The 19248-nt window shown below is 38.1% G+C and overlaps 1 protein-coding gene and 1 long non-coding RNA gene across 4 annotated transcripts in view; one reads left to right on the top strand and one right to left on the bottom strand.

The window, feature by feature from the left end:
* Positions 1-19248, bottom strand: part of LOC6639197 (protein alan shepard) — a 150596-nt gene that overhangs the window by 33157 nt on the left and 98191 nt on the right. The gene's annotated exons all lie outside the window — the stretch shown is intronic.
* LOC124460682 lies at positions 17916-18328 on the top strand. Its single transcript, XR_006954706.1, has 3 exons — positions 17916-17943; positions 18079-18156; positions 18231-18328. It is a non-coding gene; the product is annotated as an uncharacterized LOC124460682 (long non-coding RNA).

Raw genomic sequence — 19248 nt, forward strand, 5'->3', positions numbered from 1 at the left:
CATTTTCTGTTGAATTGCATTGTTGTTAGGCATTATAGAAATATTGCATAACTCACCTTTTAAGTTTTTTATATACATATTTTTTTAATTTTCAAACTTTAAAAGTCTTAACCCACTTCTCTATTGCGGATGTTTCTGCTGACGTACTTGGAACTCAGTATACCCTATAATTAGACACTCGACAGAGCATATTAAGAAGGGACAAATTGGAAACCAACAACTGAGAGGCGATTCTCCCAATAGACCTATGAGAATAACGTTTTCTAACCGATGGAGAGAAGCGAAATGTGAATGAAAATGTGAATTAAGCGGCCACTCCCACAAACCCAGACACACTTGGCCACTAAAGAGTCACTCAAAGTCGGCTCAAAGCACGGTGTTCGGCAATAATAGAAGTAAAACCTGTTCAGATGGTTTTTAATGCCAACACCAACTGGAATTTCCCATAAATCATAAAAAAAAAAATAAAAACAAAACAGTTTAGAGTTCAGTTCAGGCAAAAAATGATTTCTAAACAAACAAAAAATTTATGTGTTTAATTTTGCGGTGCCTAATTGATTGATTGATTGATTTTTTAATTAGTAATTAATATTTGATAAAAAGATTCTTACACCATAATAGAGGGAGTTACCCGAAAAAGCAAATAAACTATAGAATTGTTGATAAGGAAAGAAATTTTAGAAAATTTCAATTGAAGAAAAATGGGCAAAAAATAAATCTATATAATATGAAAGAAATTTCTATGGCTTACATTTTATCTCGTAAAAGACAGGGAGAGAGAGGAGTGAGAGAGCGAGCCAGCCATATAATCAGCTGATAAAAACAAGAATCACATGTGAGTATGTGTGAGTGTGTGGGTGTGCGACAGCGAGCGAGCGAGAGAAAGGCGGAATTTTTCAATTGAAAATGAATGCGTATAAATGCGCCCATATGGAAAATACATAACAACAGCAAGAACACCACAAAGCAAAAAAAAAAAAAAAAATGGGAGAATGAGATGTGATGGTAGCAGAAAGAAAGAAAAGCAGTCGGCAGGGCGGTAACGGCGGGCAGAGAGATGAGGGTAAAAGAAAATTGCGACTTTTTATCGAGTTTTTGCGGCATCTCATCATCTGCATTTACAATATGCGGGAGATAGGGCAGCAGTCAGGCTGTCAGGGGGCAGGGGGAATCACTAGCTGGCAGCTGGCTAGGGGCGGGGTGTGAATGAGACGGCAGCAGCAGCAACAGAAGAAGAAGCAAAATAAAGACGATGACGCATTTTAAATGCCTTCGTTGCCCGATTAAATTGTACTCTATGTGTACCTAGATTTAGATGGAAAAGATTTGCCTAGATCAATGTGAAAAAAATATCTGAGAAATTCTTCTTAATCTATCGCACCCATATGCATACCCTCTTCTCCAAAATTTTTTTTTGGCAAGGGTATTGGAAAAATATTATCAGTAAACCAAGTCAGAGTCTCTGTCATTGCGATTACAGTAATAGGCAGAGCAGTCGGCACTGACTGCGGCAGCAGTAACGTGAACGTCAGAGCAGAGCCACCCTCGCTCTCTTATTCCCGCAATCTTTTGGCTCTCGCTCTCCCACATTCTTGGGCATATTCTGTGACGTATGCAGTTAGAGCAGCGACGCAGCATCTTTTGCTTACGGTGTTTGTTCAACTGTTAAACGGAATGGTCGTTGAATCGTTGCGTGGGTGGGTGGAGGTCGTACGACAAAGAGTGAGGGGTGGAGTATAGCAGAGATGTAGTAAAAGGCGAGACTGTTGCTTGACCATTACCCCCCCAACATGCCCTGTGTGTGTATGTGTGTGCATGTACTTTCTTGTTCTTTTTTTTTTGCCCCATTTCATTCCATTTTCATTTGGTTTGCAAGAAATTAAATGCTCATTATTAACGTTTATTTTCCTCTTCTGTCTCTTTTGCTGCTCAGTGTTCTTACGTTTTTCTTATCAGTCTAACTACTTTTTGCCGTCTCTCTTTCCCTCTCTCTCTCTCTCTCTCTGTCACTTGCCTTCTTTCCCTTAGGCTCTCTGTCTCTCTCGCTTTGTCACTCATCAATTTGTGAGGCATTGTGTGCAAAACCATCACCCCCATCCTCTATTCCCCCCCTCTCTTTGTTTTCTCTTTAGCGTTGACCCGCAGCAGCCCACATGTGAAACATTTTTATTGCATGTCACCCTGTCAATCGGCAATTGTTGTTGTTGTTGTTGTCAACGCCATCGAAAATTATCGACAGAGCAACAGGGAGAGAGAGAATGGGGGAGAGCGAGAGCGAGAGAGAGAGCGAGGGGGAGAATAAATATATATAAATGTGTATCCAAATAAATAAGCAAGAGAGAGCCAGCCAATCACATAGAAGTAGGGAGGAGAGGGGACGGCAGAGGAAAAATGTGTGTGAGTGCGATTTTTTTTTCTGTTTCTTTTTTGTGGGCGGTGTGTGGAGTTAAAAGATAAAACTGTAACTGTTAATGACAACACACACTTTTCGTGATTTGTATACACTTCCCATATTCCAGCCGTTGTCCTTTGGGTATATCGACAACTCCAAAAAGTATGCAACACTTAATCAGTTAAGATCATAAAGGGAAATAGTATGTAGCTGTCTGCAGCTGATAAACTTTATCAACCCTTTGCTCTTAGTTTATATCCTAACGTTCTATTTCTTAGGATATCCAGAAGTCGTTGTTTTACTGAACGATTTGGCCATATCTTTTTTTTTTTTGCGCAAACATTAAACAGAATGAGAGTGAGTAAAAAAACAACGAGGGGAGGATGTAATAAATTGGTTTATAATATGACCGCACGGAAACTGATTCATATGTGAGCTATATATGTATAAATGATGACCATAAATACAATGATTATTGATAGGCACATTCCTACACACACATATGTACGCACATATGTATGTACATATGTATAAACATGTCTAGGGGAGCGATTAAGCCAACAAAAATAAGTTACCTATACTTTCTCTATAATCATATAAGCGCAATCTGAATGAATTCGATATGATATTGGGTTTAGAATTTTCATTACTTGTTTTTATGTATATGCGTAATTAACGTAGAAAATATCTTTTAAAGTATGACTTTTCTTTATTTCTTTTCCAACAACCCTCATTAAAGCTAGTTAATCAAAGGAAGTATTAGCAGTTTCGACAGAGATTTACATATACCAAAATGGTGTAGGTACATTTGTTAATTTTTCTTGATTCAATTTATACATGAATCTCTCATGCAAAAGGTGGTAAAGGGGAGGTAACCAACTGACTGGCTGGCTGACTGACTGACTGAATGACTGACAGGCTAACTAATTCTTCCCACCTGACGTCAGTCAGTGTACCGGGGGCGACGATGTCAACATTTGCATTAAATGCGAAACAAAAATCGTCTAAAAATAAATACACGTAAGTCGTTATCATGCACGAGTCTCTAGAGCAAACAGAACACACACACACACACACACACAAAAGAAGAAATGAAAAAAGGTTAGAGTAAAAAAAAGAAGCAAACGATGGATAAAAAAGACACAGAAAAATACAAAACAAAAACAATATGGAAATCGGAGACATCATATAGATGAGTAATTTGTGTTCGACTTTGATATGTGGGGTGTGGAATGGCAGGCAAAGGAAAAGCAACACATTTTTGATGTAAAAAATAACAAAAAAAAAAAAAAAAAAAGAAGAAATATGCATAAAAATAAACCGTCAAATTTGAGGGGCGAACAGCTTATCAATCTTTTGGCTTTAGCTGCGTTGTGATAAACAAAAAATACCACGAAATTTGAATAGATAAGACCTGTTATTCATATATTTATGTATGTCTATACATACATATATGTATGTACATATATGTATGTATGTTTCGTTCTTTTCGTTACGATTTCATCTGTAACTTTTCTATTCAATCTAGTTTGGTTCAAATGGAAGTGAAACAGTTCGTTAAAAACTTAAAATTTGTTAATAAATGTAGGAACAATATTTTTAGGAGTAAACCTCACGAAAATTCAATTCAAGGAAAATACCAAAAATGTTGAGCCAAGTAATGTAGTAAACGGAATTGCATTAAATGCATCCGCCAAGGACAAGAAGAAAATAAAGGGCGTGGTGACCCTGGTTTGCGGTTGAGAGAGAAGACTAAAATCTAGGCTTAGGGGCAGTAGTTTGGCATTAGCTTCGCCTGACTTTTGTCGTTCACACACGATTATATTAATGAGCATTAGAAATCTGTTCGCTCATCTGTGTTATCCTTGTGTGCGTTGTGTGTGTGTGTGTGTGGAGTAAAATCCAATAAATAGAAATGAGGGAGAAGGAGGAAGCAAGCCACAACTCCTCCCTAGATTGGAGTGAAGTCGGAGGAGTTGTAGGTAGGGGCAACGGCATCGAAGTCGGCATACAATTCGTGTTAAATTAGGCATTTCTATCTATCTGTGACCGTCGTGTTTTACTCTCTTGTCCAGCTCTTCCTACCTCCCCCCAACCCCCTCATTCCATCACAACGGACATGTGTAGAATAATGGTATATAATTTTCTATACCAAATTGTGGGCATGCATAAAATTGATAACTTAACAGAAGGATGGAGGAGGGTGGAGCGAGAGGTAAAAGGACGGAAGAAGCGTATAGACGATTGAGATTATGGTTGGACATTGGGGTCAGTTGGGTTAAACTTGTGCGTGTTTGGTTTCAAATTTTGAGAGTTAATTTTAATTGCCATATAGTAGCACTACGAATAGTAATTGAGAATGGTAATGGTTATTGAAGAAAAGGACAAGAAATAAATGTAAGCATTATCTTTCAAAAACGAGAGCCTTATTTAACTAGGGATGTAAAACTGTAATGGAAAATCATCTTTATCTTGTTTATTTGCCATAATTTATGTGAAATGGACCAAAAATTAACATAATAATCGAACTGACATGCAGAAAATGATAAAGTAAGGTTTAATTTGCAAGTGTCACCCAAAAGTATACTATAAAATAGTCAGGCCACTGATATAAGACTTTATAGTAAAAAAAACTCATTTTTGTCCTAATATGATTTTAATTGATTATAAATGGTTATGATAAGAAGCTTATACATATATGAACATATCATATAATGATTTCCATAGAAATCTTTAAATTCCCTGCAACTTTAATCTCATTAAAATTGGTTTGGTTTGGTTTCGTTTCTCAAAAGTCAAACCTCTGCGACATATCAGATCATAAATCATTTTCCTGTATTTTCCATAAATTTAATGAACATTAAGTGTGGCCCAGCCAAGCAAGCAACCAACTCCCCATCATAAGCCACCCACCGTGCGATAGAGTAGAGAATAAGAAGAAACAATTGCTACCATCTGGACAGAGAGGAGGCGTAGGCGAGAGGAGAGAAGAGAGAGAGCGAGGCGTGGCCTGGAGGTGAGGCATGTGGAGGCGATGCCCAAGCAAGTGGCGAATTCAATACTCAGTCATCAGTCAAGCGTAATTCAATGTAAAGCGATACTGGCCACATACACACACACACACACTCCTTCCCACCACATGTGTGTGTGCGTGTGTGTGTGTGTGTAAACAGGGTGCGATGAGGCGCAACTTGAGGCCAGGCGAGGCAAGGGACTGTCTGACTGGCTGTGTGTGTGTGTGTTTTGGGGCCCAGTTTCGGTTGACAGCAAATCTGAATTTGATCACACACCAAGCAAACATTAAAAAGCGCAATTTAAAAAAGAAAGATAGATAGAGAGTGAGAGAGAGAGAGAGAGGGGAGGGGGAGAGAAAAAAATCACACAAAAGTGATTTATGAACGTCCGCTGTGACCATATCTTCCTCCATTGCCACTGCCCCAGCCCTAGCCCCCCCTGCTTTATCCACAACGACGACCGCTCCTACTCTCTCGGTATGTGTGGCATGTTTAATTTTTGCCTAGCTAAAATTACACGATAAACCATATGAGTGTGTGTGTGTGTGTGTTTCGAGGAAGATATGCAGACAAAGAGGGCAGATGAGACCAAACCAGACCAGAGACTAAAGGCAAACTGCTCTGGCTTATTGACTTTTTGTACCCTGTTACTAAGCCAGATAGGGGCATATTAAAACCTATACAATTTGTTAAACAAAGCGTTGAAAATTGAAAATTGAATATTAGGTATCAAGTGAAGCCCGAGCCACTGCAGCCTATAGATAAAAAGTTGATTAAGCTGAGTTCTTCAAAATCCTTCAAGCGACATGGCTATAAGTACTGGGCCTTTGCAATATTCGCAGAGTAAAGTCTTGACAAAAGGACCATACTTCATTGGGATTACCAATTTCAGGTACAGTAATTAAGGCCTGCAAGAAAGTATAGATAACGATGGAAAAGACAAAGAGTCAAGTAGAAGTTGAAGAAAATCTTTTGCTAGCCATTAAAATTTAAGAGAAATAAATACTCGTTAGTTAACTGAACTTTTATCACATGACTTTTTTTGCAGGGTATCCGCTAACGAAAACGGGGTAAAAAAACGCACCTTTATCAACAGTTAAATTGGCCAAATCGTCCCTAACATCATAGATCGAAAGAAAAGTTTGTCGATGCCGAGAGAAGGATGGAAGAGACATGAGATTGAGGATGGAGAAGAGCTGGCGGCGGCTGGCTGCTGGTTGCTGCCTTTTGTTTGGCTTTTGACTAACAGGAATACCACTTAACGGATCTGCCACTTCAACAAGCGCCTTCTCCTCCATCTCCTTCATGTCTTCTAGCTACCCACCCGCTTTCTCTTCCTCCTCACAACTTTTCTTTCGTTGAGTTGGTTCTTTTTTTTTTTCAAATTTTTTTCGGGTTAAGCCCTCGACAAATTTTTCGTTTCTTTTTTTTTTTGTCTTTTTTTTTCTCAACTTGTTAAAAGTGTCAATTTTCGCTTTACGAGAAAAAGAGATGCAGAGACACACAGAGTGAGAGAGGGAGTAAAAAATGCGACAAGCGACAACAGCACGCGTGGGTGATCTGCCTCCACCTCCAGCATCGTCCACATCCTCATTCACTCCCACGCTCTGGCGTTGTTTCTTTATGGCAGAAGGATGACTGGGATGAATGGAGGAAGGGGGTAGAAGCAGCAGCAGCAGCAGCAGCCCAGCTGGGACATGTCGCGGCTTATTGTGTTACACAGGAGCCTGGCTCCTGTCTCCTGGTTGACTCCTGCCTCGCCTGCCTCGTGCCTGCCTGCCTGATGCTGCTGCTGCTGCCTGTCAGCCTTCTTTTTCTCTGTAGACGAAAATTGCCAATTAAAATGTGCGACGACAACGAGGGCGAACGACCAAAGCGGAGAGCCAGCAGGATGTGAAGGACTCGTTTGCCTCTGTTAACTGTGCTTTTTAGTTAACTTTGAGCCGATTATTTTGGCTGCCGCATTAAGTGCTAGGCAAACAAAGTGATTTACTTTACGCTGGGTGTAGAGGTGTAAACCTGTCCCATCCTTTGTTCAATTCTAAAACGCAACCTAGTTCCTTTCCCCTTTTCCCTGACGTTTACATCTTTCCCACATTTTTTTCTTCGTTTTTTTCTGTTTTGTGTTACCTCCTTTCCTTTTTTATGTTTTTATTTTTCGTTTTAGTTAATAATTAAACAGAAAATTGCAACGACTTACCCTTGGGTTATTCTTTATCTTGTGTTTTTTGTTATTTGAGTTTGTTATTTTGAGTTTAGGATTATCAAACTTACCTGCAAAGAGAAAGAAAAAGGTAAAAGTAGATGGTGTTTAGAGATTAGTTTTAAGTGCTTATTGGTCAAGTTTATATGTCAAAGGGGACACAGAGAAAAAGAGAGAGACAGAAAAATGGAGTAAATGGTTACCCAAGGGATTTTTCGTATGTGACCAGAGTGAAAGTGGCAAGTTTTTCCCTTTGCTTGGTAAAGAGTTTACAGCAAATGAACTCCCTTAAACAGGCAGAAAGTTTTCTGCCTCTCTGAGTGTGTGTGTGTGTGTGTGTGGTAACTTTGGACTTGATCTATCCCAGGTGTATTCAAAAGTGTTAATAATTGGATTATTAGTAAATTGAGATGTTTGTCAGACAGTAAAAACAAGAAAACTGACCAGCAACTAAGCAAACAGCTGTAGATTCTTTAATCTATCGGAAAACTTTCTACATGGCATCTAGTTTTAATTCCCAGCTATATTGGCATATCTTAAATTTATTAATTTAATTACTTCTGCATTCTCTCTTCGTCAGTCTTTAATGCTGAACGTGACTGTTAGATATTTCGCTGATTGAAATGAAAGGAGAAAAGCCTTGAAAAGTTAGAAGATGCATTCCTTAAAACATAATTTCCATCAACCATTTGCGCGCTTTTGCGATTTTCAAAATATTTCTCAAGTTTTTGTGTCTGTTATTGAACTGTCTTGGTACGAGAAGGAGAATGTCGATGATGATGATGATGATGTTGTTGTTGTTGTTGTGTTCATGATTCTCTTACCCCATCACCAACAGCCATCAGCGTTATCATATACACGTACTTTCATTTCATTTCCATGCCATCATTATTATTATATAGTTCAGAATCAGCTGCCACTGCATTTGCTCCTGCCCCTGGTCCCTGGTCCCTGGTGCATGCCTCGGCACGACATCCGGCAACTCTCTTCTCTAAATATCTCTCTGACTTTAGGAACATCTCAATCATACGTCTCGTTTTCAATTTTCTGCAAATTCCCAATCGACTCGCTTTAGCTACGGAAAATTCCCCCATTGAGAATGGTTTGTGCAGAGGGGGGCGGGCGGCGAGTGAGGGGCGCAGAAGGATGATAGGAGCTTGGGCACGAGAAGATTTAGCAATAGAAATTCAAAACTTGAGAGTAAGCGTTAGATAGAAAGACTCTAAGAGAGAGAGATAGAGAGGAAGAGAGAGAAAAGAAAGCGAGAAAGCGATAGAGAAAAGGAAGACATATTCAATTATGCCAGAAGCAGGAGTCGAAAAGGATGAACAAGGGGGTTCTGTGGCGGCGGGGTAGAGCTTGAAGAGGTGAAGGAGCATCAGGCAGCAGCCCAGAGCGAACACTTCATCAAACGAAGTGTCAACAAAGTTAAACGAGAAACTGCAGAAAAATAAAAAGCAAAAAATAGAAGGAACAAGGAAAAAAAAACGGAACGAAGGAAATGTTAAAACCCCTGGCACACGCAATCCCAACTTCTGCCAGTTGAGAAAAACGAACAACGACAAAAAAAAAAAAAATAAAAACAACACACACACACATAATTCCAAAACAAATATGAATGTCAAACGTGACTGGAGAAATGCAAGTGGAGAACAAAAGGCAAGGAAGGAAACATGGGGGTAGTGTCTCTATCATCTGTCCATTCCATCCAGTCATCCAATCATCCATCCAATAGGCAAAAGTTTCAATTTCAGGTTCACAGATCTTTCTTTCTCTCTTCTCTCATCTCACATCTTTTTCATTTTTTTTTCTTCTGCTTTTTGCGTGTTTGTCTTGCATTTAACACACTATTGTGTTTAGGATGAGGACCTGGATGCATCATAGTCCCATGATTGTATGCAACGCGTTGCTTGCAATATTCACACAATTTTTTCTTGTTGGGGCCCACCTTTTGTCCAGTTTCGTTCCAGTTGGTCTCGCCTCGTTCTCGTTCTCGTTAGCTCTCCAGCCTATTTATGCATCCACGCACTTGCCCATTGTTTGCTTTGATTTGGTTTTATTCAGAAGCTGCTGACATTGTATTGCTAGGATGAGAGGGAGTAGATGAAGGAGAGGCGGCTGGCGGGTGGTGGTGGTGGAATGTTTTGGTAGGTGGAGCATTGTCACCTCCGATTTGTAGCTTCATTAATATTCCATGACTTTTTGCGTGAGAAAGCAGAAGCTAAGGTTGTTTTGCATACCCTACATTTACCCATTGAATGTCTGAGAGAGTATATTAGTTCCTTTAATATATATTCTTGTTCAATCAAAGTGATTTAAGTAATCATTAGACATTTTACCATTAAAATGTAATAGGTTGATACCATTAAAATTATGGTCAAAGTCCTCAAAATATATATATTTTTTGAGTTTTTAATGACTTCCACATATTATTGTATAGGGTATTTAAAGAATCAAATGGTATTTCTACAATGTGAACGTATGTACGTCGGCGAAATTGTTGGTTTTTGCACATTTTCTCTTCTAGTCATCGAAAAGTCTTTGGCCCGAAACTTGTGCGTCATGAATTGTTAATATTTATGTGACACTATCAATCATTGAATCTTCATTTCTCTACCTCTATATCTCTAGAGTTCTTCACCCTCTCTCTCCCTCTCTCTTACTCTGCGTCACCCATCTCTCATATCATTGGAGCTGCCTCTTGTGCCTTAGTTTGTGGTCGACATCAATCAATATTTTTGCATTTTCTAGTCATCTCGATGCCCATTCACGTATTTGCTCTGATTCTTCTTGTTTTGTTTTCCTTTCTCTTTTGTTCTTACTTTTCAACGCCTTTAACTCTGAGATTTTTTGGGGGATTTTTGTTTTTTCGATATTTCTTTTTACCCATTTTGACAAATTGTCGTTTTGGAAAGTGACTGAAATGTATGAACTTGTCATTTGATCTTAGAAAGCAAATCAAGATAGATGATAGAGGGGGAATACATATATGTATTTATGTTATATATGTATGTAGTATTGTAGCGGGAATTTATTCTGTTTGTATATGCTTATTAATATGGAATGATGAGGCTGGGATGGGCTGGGCTGGCTTGGGTCATCAAATTGGAATAGTTGAAAACTTGAAGAAAACTTTTGAAACTTTAACAAAACCAAGAGATTACCAAAGTGACGATGGAATAACTTTTGATGACTTCTTCGGTAATTTTTTCATGGATTAAGCAATGGGTTAAAGAAATATCAAAAGTAAATGGCATAAAATAGAAACAAATTGATTGTATATAAAAATGGTATTAAATGAAATCCTGAATTTAAAAAAAATCGAACAAAGTCTTGCCATGACTAAGATTAAATACCCTTGCAAATAATCAGTATCAGTTTTTGTTTTTATTTTTAATAAAGTGTGACCTCCAAATATGAATTCAAGTTCAGCTCAAAAGATATTGAAGTCTTTGCTCTCAAAATAGTTTTTGTTTTTGAAAGAGCAGAAAAAAACTTTATTCAAGTTTCTGTTTTTACAAACTTAAAAGAGTTTCCATTACGAAAATTTGCTTTAATGCTTAATTTATGCATATTTTCTTATTAATGTTTCTTTTTTTTTGCTTGCCATCTAATCAAGTTGTCAAACAAAATTTTTTCAAAACTCAAGGAGAGCCAACAAAAAAGATTTAAAAAAAAAAAAAATCACAAGAAAGAAGAGAGAAAGAAAGGTAAAAGAAAAACTGAAGTTGATTGCCAAACTTTATGTCTTAGAGACAGCTTTTCTTGTCTGTCTTCTCACAGTCGGTCTATCTGGCTCCTAGAGCTCTCTCTTCATTTCTTCCTGTCTGTCTCCCCAGTCTTGTTTTTTTTGGTGCCATGTTTTACTATCTCTATTTTTTTTTTTGTCCATTGCTTCATTAACTTCACTCTAATAACTCACACGTTCGTTTACCTACAATCCGGCTGGCCCCAAACACCAACTCATCCTCCCCCCCCCACCAGCCACTCCATCCCTCCGGCCAGGCTCATTAAAACTCAGCGAAGCGCAAATTTTCGTTTGGAGAAGTTCATCGCGCGGATGTTTCTATACCCTCTTTCTGTTTGTCTCTTCTAATATCTCAAGGCTATGAAAATAAAGTTTCAGAGGCAAAAGGAAGTTGCTTCATACATCTATATGTGTATATAGATATTCCTGATCACCATCTACCATGTTGTTCTTGTGAGCAAAGCTCTCTTTAGATTTGTTTTAGAGTATTCTACATTCGATGTGCTGTTTTAACGTACGTTACTCTATAGTTTCGCCAATTTTTAATGTTATTTCTATTTTAATTGCAAATACTCCTACTCTATTTCGCGCGCTCTCCCTCTCTCTCCCTCTCTCTCTCTCTCTCTCTCTGTCTTTCGCTAGCTATCGTTTATCTCTTTCTCTTTGGGCTCTGAACTTAACTTTCGTAGAGTTTTTCTTTGCTTTTTTGTTTTTTTAGATATATAATTAAACTGCCATTTGGCACGTACGCGAAGAACTTAATGATATTTACAACAAAAAAAGAAAAAAAAAAAAAAGGCAGCAGCAAAAAGAAGGAGAGAAAAAAAAGAAAGGCACGAAGCTGCTGACACGTCCTGCACGAGAACGATGGCGAGGACAAGAAAAGGTCCTGACTGTCTGTCTATCTGGGCATTAGCCTCCATCTCTCCGTCTCTTTCTGTCGAGTTCACAAAGTCATTTTTTGTCTTTAAAAAACAGAAGTAGATTTGAGGAAGGGAGGAAAAAGCAAAAAGGACGCAAGAGGCCTTACCTAAAATTAAGAAATTCCTTAAGGATAATTGCTTGGCGTGTGCCTGGCATACGAGGAGTACATGTTGCTCGGTCGGTTGCTTGGTTAGCCAGTACAACTATGTCTGTTAGTCCTGTGCTCTGGTGGCCTCCAGCTTAGCCACCCCTATCACCCATTACCCTCAGCTGTGCTGAGCCTGTGTGCCTTCATTTTCATGATTCCTGGCAAATATTTCTCCCTACTAATATTCGAGTTGCGTGCTCCTTTTTCAGGGAAGAAGAAAGAGGCAAACTTTAACTTCCAACTTCAACTTGAAGTTTTCTCCAAGTTGCTTCCTCCCCTCTCCTCTCAGAGTGTGTGTGTGTAGCAGGTGTAAAAACATCCTGAGGCTCCTTTTGGTTTAGGTTCTATTTTTTTTTTTTGTTTTTTTGTTTTTTTAGGGTTCGCTTGGCTGAGTTGTTGGCACCACATGCCCTGCTGCTGCTGGTGCTGCTCCAGAGTTGCCAACTTTTCCACATGTGTGTGGCATGATGGAAGAAGGGTCGGTTAGCGGTGGCGAAAGGGAAAAGGGGTAAGGGAGTTGTGTTGCGGTTCGCTTCTGAACACGATTTTTGAATTAATGCATAAACTGCAAGTTGCTGTCGCTTTTTTTCTTTCTCCCGTCTTCTTCTTCGTCTGTCTCCCTCTCTCTCTTCTTGTTTGTTGCTGCATTTGCGTTTTAGGCCAAATTGAAATTAAATGTTTTTTGGTATGCACCCAAAAACAACCCGGCCAAGAGAGAAAGAGAGCGAGCTAGCTACTGCAAAATTGTCAAGAAGTTTGGCAGTGGAAAACTTTCGCAAATAGTTATAGAGAGCAGGGAGAGAAGGCAAATGTATTAGTGAGTTTATTTACTTTTGCCTAAAGCGAGAGAGAAGAGAAGAGAAGTTTTGCCGACGACTTAATTTTCATGCATTTAGTCGATAGTTTTCAAACCTAATCACCACCACTGTAGTATAGTACACAAAATCATTATTCTGGTAAAAGGTAGTTATAATTAATTTCATTTTAATTACAATTACTTTTTCAAATACTATGCCCATCCTGCACTATGTTCACTTAGAGCTTCCTGTCGCTTTTAAAAGTTTCTAAACTATTCTCAAAGTGGTATTATTTTGTCCTAGTTAGTTTAACTTGTTTAGCAAAAGCAGCAAATAAAAAAAAAGGCAAAGGGAGAAGCGCTTAAGTAATGATGGCACCTCATATAAAATACTGTAGCGAGTAGGGACATACACTTGGCACCTTCACACACAGATGGCTCTGAGGCAGCCCGCCTGCCCTCTTTACACCCTCCTTGTCCTACTACTACTACTACTACTCCTGCATGTCCTCCTACACTTTGTCTGCTGGAGCTCCACTTCCGGCAAGAATATGCAATTTGCGTAAACATTTATTACGCACTCAAAAAGTGGGAGAAAAGATGAAACTTTTGTCTGCCGGCAATAGGGGTAAACGGGGTAAGTGAGTGGGGGAGTGGGGGGATGAGGGGCGGACAGCATCCTGTGGCAGGCAGCTAAAGGAGAGAAGAATATTTTGTTGCAACTTTTTTCTTTCTACCCTGCGCCACCCCCACCCCCCAACCATACTTGAGGTGAAGTATGCGGATGGGTTGAATTGGGGGGGCTGATACTCTGCATAATTTTATGATGATAATTAATTTGATGTTTCCAGCGTTTGAATGAGTTCTGCAAATGATGATCTCCTACCTACCAGACCCCCATCCAACCATCTATCCACTCCACTCCACTCCACTCCACTTCACCTTCTTTTGCGTCGTCTCCTCTCACTTAATATGCTTCACCCATTTTTGAATGTCTTAATCATTTGCGGAAATTTGTGCAAATTACTTTTGAAAAGTAAGAACTTGCAAACAAATGGAAAGAAAGAAGACAAAAACTACAGTCACGCCCATTTTTCTTTCCTTTTTTTTTTGGTTTTTTTGTTTTCCCCCGGCTCAGGGGGATTGCCATTTGGCATCTGAAACTTCTCCTGCGAAGTTTTTTAGCCCTTTCATACACAATGGCAACAAGGACTTTCGACCCTGTGTACCCTGTAAACCTTTTTAACAGATGATTGTGCTATTCTTTTAAAGAATTAACACCAACTTACTTTTGTGTATTTCCACGGCAAAGAATTAAGTTGATCATCTAGGCAGCAACGCTTCATTTAATCTCTTTTTCTCTCTTTGATAGCTTATAGAGAATAAACTTAAACACAATCACATACACGAGACGAATTAACACTCTGAATGAAGCTGGCTCTGACTGAATAATTATAGAAAACAAATTTCAAATGCCTTTTGATTACATTCACATTGCCAACTGTGATGTGATTTCTCATACTTATTTAGTGACTTCAGATCACAGAATTGATTGTGAGTGAGAATCAAACTTGTCAGTTTAGATTAAGTAACGTGAGAGAAGAAGATGAAGAAGAAGAAGGTTAAAAAAAAGAGTCCTTTCAATTTTTGTCAGGGTATTTACAGGGTAAAGTTGAAAGCGTTTTCCAAAAAAAAATTACATAACCTTCTTTTGTCTATTCTCCTCACTTTTTGCTCCCCATGGAGTTTTTCCTCTTGCTTTCCATTTTTATCGCTCAATGCTCATTATTTGTGTGAGTTTTGTTCTTCTTGGTTTTTGTTTTTTGTTCGTTTTTTTTTTTTTTGTTTTTTGAGCTTTGTTGCAACTATTTGCAAAGTAATTTCATGAGTTTTTGGTTGTTCGATTCCCTTTTCATTTTTGTTGTTTTTTTTGTTTCTTCTCACTGTTTTTTGATTCCCTTTGCCCTTATTATTGGTTATTTCTTGAGCATTTTACTGGAGCGAGTTGTGTCCCTGCTTTTTGGCAATTTTTATTGTTATGGTTATTGTGTTTGAAGTTTTCTTGTCTTTTGCCTCTTTGCCGTTTGCCGTTTGCCGTTTGCCTTTTGCGGTTTGCCATTTTCTTTCCCTTTTTCGAGAAAATGGCATTATAATGTGGAGAAGGAGAAGAAAACCCCAAACAGAGACAGAGACAGAGGGAGGGAGGAATTTTATTTTTTCTTTTCTCTAATTATAAATGATTTCGATTTCTGCTTTAACCACAGCAGAAACTTGTGGTTAGATTGAGAATTCTCTGTGGTCAAGCGTATAGATCAAAAGGCAAAGAAAATGCTTGTAAATGAAAAATAAACTACCAATGAAAGCAAAAAGTTTTCCTTGGAATATATCAGGAGTTTTGCTATAAAAGAAAACATCTTTTGTCTGACAGTCTGGCCACCTTATGGACTTTTGCCTTGATGTGGCAACCTTTTAACGTAAATAAAACTTGATAATAGCCTCAAATTGTTACTGCAATTTGAAAATCGATGTATTTATCTACCAAAAGTAATGCTTGTTTGATCTGGCAACTTTCTAGTCTGGTATAACCTCAAACACTTTTGCATTAGAGTGTATATAACTTACCGGCAATGAATTTTTAAAAGATAGTATAGGTTTGGCACTTACCTAAAAGAAATAAGAAAAGAATTCAATTATTAAAAGTCAGTCAACTAAATTAGAGTTTAAATATGGTAAGAAGTCAATCGATATGTTAAACAAAAGCAATAAGCTATTCGAAATACAGCTCAATATGGATGATCCTCACAGGAGAAATTAAATTAATTTAAATTATGTATAAATTCTAGCAACACATGTCTATATAGAATTCCAAATATATATGTATTTCTTGGGATACAATTTCCTTTGTTTGCCGAAAGAGAATCATTTGATTTAACTAAATATGTTTCTTGCTATTTTTAGATGTAGCGGAAGTAAATGTTAAACAACAAATGACAATAATCTACGCAGTCAAGACACGCCCACATATAGCCTTCAATCAGGCTGGATGCTGGTTTGCTGGTAAAATAGCTAAACAGCTGTTATTGTCGTCGTCTGTGCCATTAAGCCAAGGCTCAATCAACTCTTACCCTTCAGAAATGACAACACACACATATGGCAAATGTATCTATCTATTGGCAAAAACAACAACAACAACAACAATTGTCGTGTCCATTCTGTCAACGCTTTAAAAAATTACAAACAATCATCTATCAGGAGGAAGAGGTAGGGGAAAAAAAAATGCCGAGCCGAGGAGCGTAGATTGAAATGAAAAATAAATAACAATCACACAAAAATCAATATTGACAAAAACGACAGACCAACCAACCGACCGACCGACCAGTTGAAAGGATAAGCCGGCATTGGTTATGGAATCGGTGGGTGGCATTGAAGGTGTGGCCATATGTTGCCTATGAATGAAGAAAAAAAAAACAAAAAAGAAAAAAAACTTACCGAAACGAAACTTTTTTAATCAAGTGTCAAGCTTCAACAAAAAAAAAAAAAAAAAAAAAATGCAAAATACAGAAACAACAACAAGTATAAAATCACTCAAAAAAACAACAAAATTTGTTTAATGACAACTTTCCGTTTTATTTTCTTGGCCAAAAAGGCAAACAGCTGTTACACAGACACACACAGAGACTTACACACACACACACACGCAAGCTGCCGGTAGAATGTTCGCTGGTGGGTGGAATGATTGCGATATGTTTCGGTTTTTCTTTTTGTTTTTTTCTTTTTTTTTGCAATTGGATTGCTCTTCTTTCTTTCTACTTATTGTTTCTGGTAACACGCACACGCAGCAGTACACTAACAGCACATTATGCTCGAAACGTTGTCCGATGCTGACTGAAACAGAACAGGAAACATGGCGAAACACATTCATCGGCCTTGCAACGTCGCTGCCACTGCGTCAGCCTCAGCACACACACACACACACACACACACACACACAGGACGAAGGACGAACACACACCGATAGAGAGCTATACAAAAAAATAGAAAGGAAATACGGCAAAGCAGAGGAAATTGGTAGTGAGATGAGAAAGAAGAAACACAACCACGAAGCGTTGCCATGATTGAAAAGCGGCCGAGAACAGCAGCAGCAGCAGCAGCAACAAGAACAAGAACAACAACAGGCAAATTGTGTGGAAGGAGAATTTTGTTGGTATTAGATGGAAGGATGTTTGGGTAAAAAAGGTAGGTGGGAGGTTCTATTTGCTGGCCAGTCGTTGTCTCTGCAACCTGTTGAATAAGGAGAATTCCTTCAGTTTAAGAGCTTGCTGTTGGCCCTGACAATGTCATTGAAAAAGGACTTTGCCTTTTTTGTTGTTTTGGGATAGCCACTACCGACCGCTAGAGGGAGCCATCATTCGTTTTTTTTTTTTTTTTACTAATATTACTACTACTTTTACAGCCTACAATCTACGAGTTTGCCATTTGCCATTATAATTTTTTATTTTGCGTAGGCGGCTGCTTCTCTGTTTCCAATGTGCGTCATGGTTTCCTGGCGTGGGTTGATTCAAGTGGATTTCAGCTTTGGCTTTCTGCCTCAACCTAATTAACATTGCTAGGCGTATGAAAGAAAAGTTTGTTATGCAAAAAAAAAAAAAAAAAATATTAGGAAAAAAGGAAAAAGGCGAAAGGCAAAGCAGTAAAAAAAAGAAGAAAATGGCCTACAAGTGAGTTGGCATTTAAAATAAAAAGGAATTTATTTCCTCTTTCATATAATAATCCGAGAACGAGGCAAGAGGCATCAGTTGTGCATATTAAGTAGATTTTTTCTTCTTCTTTTTTTTGTTTTCTCCCATTTTTAGCATCAACAGGAACAGCATCAGGTGCAGGTGGTGGCGTCTCTGGGATTGGGATTGAAAATTGCTTTTGATGGATGACGAGTAAAGTTCAAGCAGTTTTAAAAATAGAATCTGATTCCCCTTTTTTTTAATAATTTTTTCCTTTTTTCTGAAAGATGATGGATGGTTGGTTCATTACGTTCACAATACCTTTAAAACAGAGGTGAAACTATTGGAAACACTTTAAATGAATAACAGAGATTGAATAAATGATTGCAGATTTTAAGTTGTTAACTAACATCTTCTCTAGTAGTTTAGTTCTTGGGATTCTATTCAAATTTTTCTGTTTATTCTAGTCTAGTCACTAAACTGGTAATCAAATTAAAATAATTGGTTTAAAAACAAATTACAAACTCTTTTCAAACTAATTAAAGCATTAGGTAAATTGACTAAACTATCAAACGGTTTCCACTTTAATGAATAAATGTAAAACTTGCAAACTATTTTAAAACAAAATGCTTCAAGAAGTATGTATCTGTAAAATTTATAGCAGAAATTTCCAAGTACTTTCAATTACCTACAAAGAATTAATATGTAAATTCCAATTCAACTAACTGCAATTAGAGTAAAGATGGCCTTTGTCAAATTATTTAACAATTTTAGGCAAAATTATGTTGTGGCCTTTTCAATAATTGAATATAAACCAATTTGGCAGCAGCTTTCAAAGTTCCAGCATGTCACATTCATCATTTTGGAGCTTAATTTTGCTACATTTGTCACACATTTTAATCTAATTAGGGTCTCTAGATCCCAAAATCTCTCTCACTCACACTCACACACACACACACCTCCATTTCCACGAACTCCACCTCTCGGGCCTATTCACTCTATTTCGCATACCCCTAGGCGACCATTATCATTAGCTCACAGACATACACACACACACACACACACGCACACACTCTGACAATGAGGGGCGGAACGGGGAGGGAAGGTAGAAAACAAACTATTCCCAAAACATATGCCAAAATAATAAAATAAAAACCAATCAGCAACAGCTGCGACGCATTAACAGAACAAAAAACAACAAAATAGTGAATTAGAGAGATAGAGAAAATGGTGGCAAGTGAGAAAGAGAGAGAGTAAGACAGGGCGAAAAAGTGAGAAAACAACAACAAGAAGAAGTAGGGGAAA

The sequence above is a fragment of the Drosophila willistoni genome, assembly GCF_018902025.1.
Source record: "Drosophila willistoni isolate 14030-0811.24 chromosome XR unlocalized genomic scaffold, UCI_dwil_1.1 Seg144, whole genome shotgun sequence".
Taxonomy (NCBI): domain Eukaryota; kingdom Metazoa; phylum Arthropoda; class Insecta; order Diptera; family Drosophilidae; genus Drosophila; species Drosophila willistoni.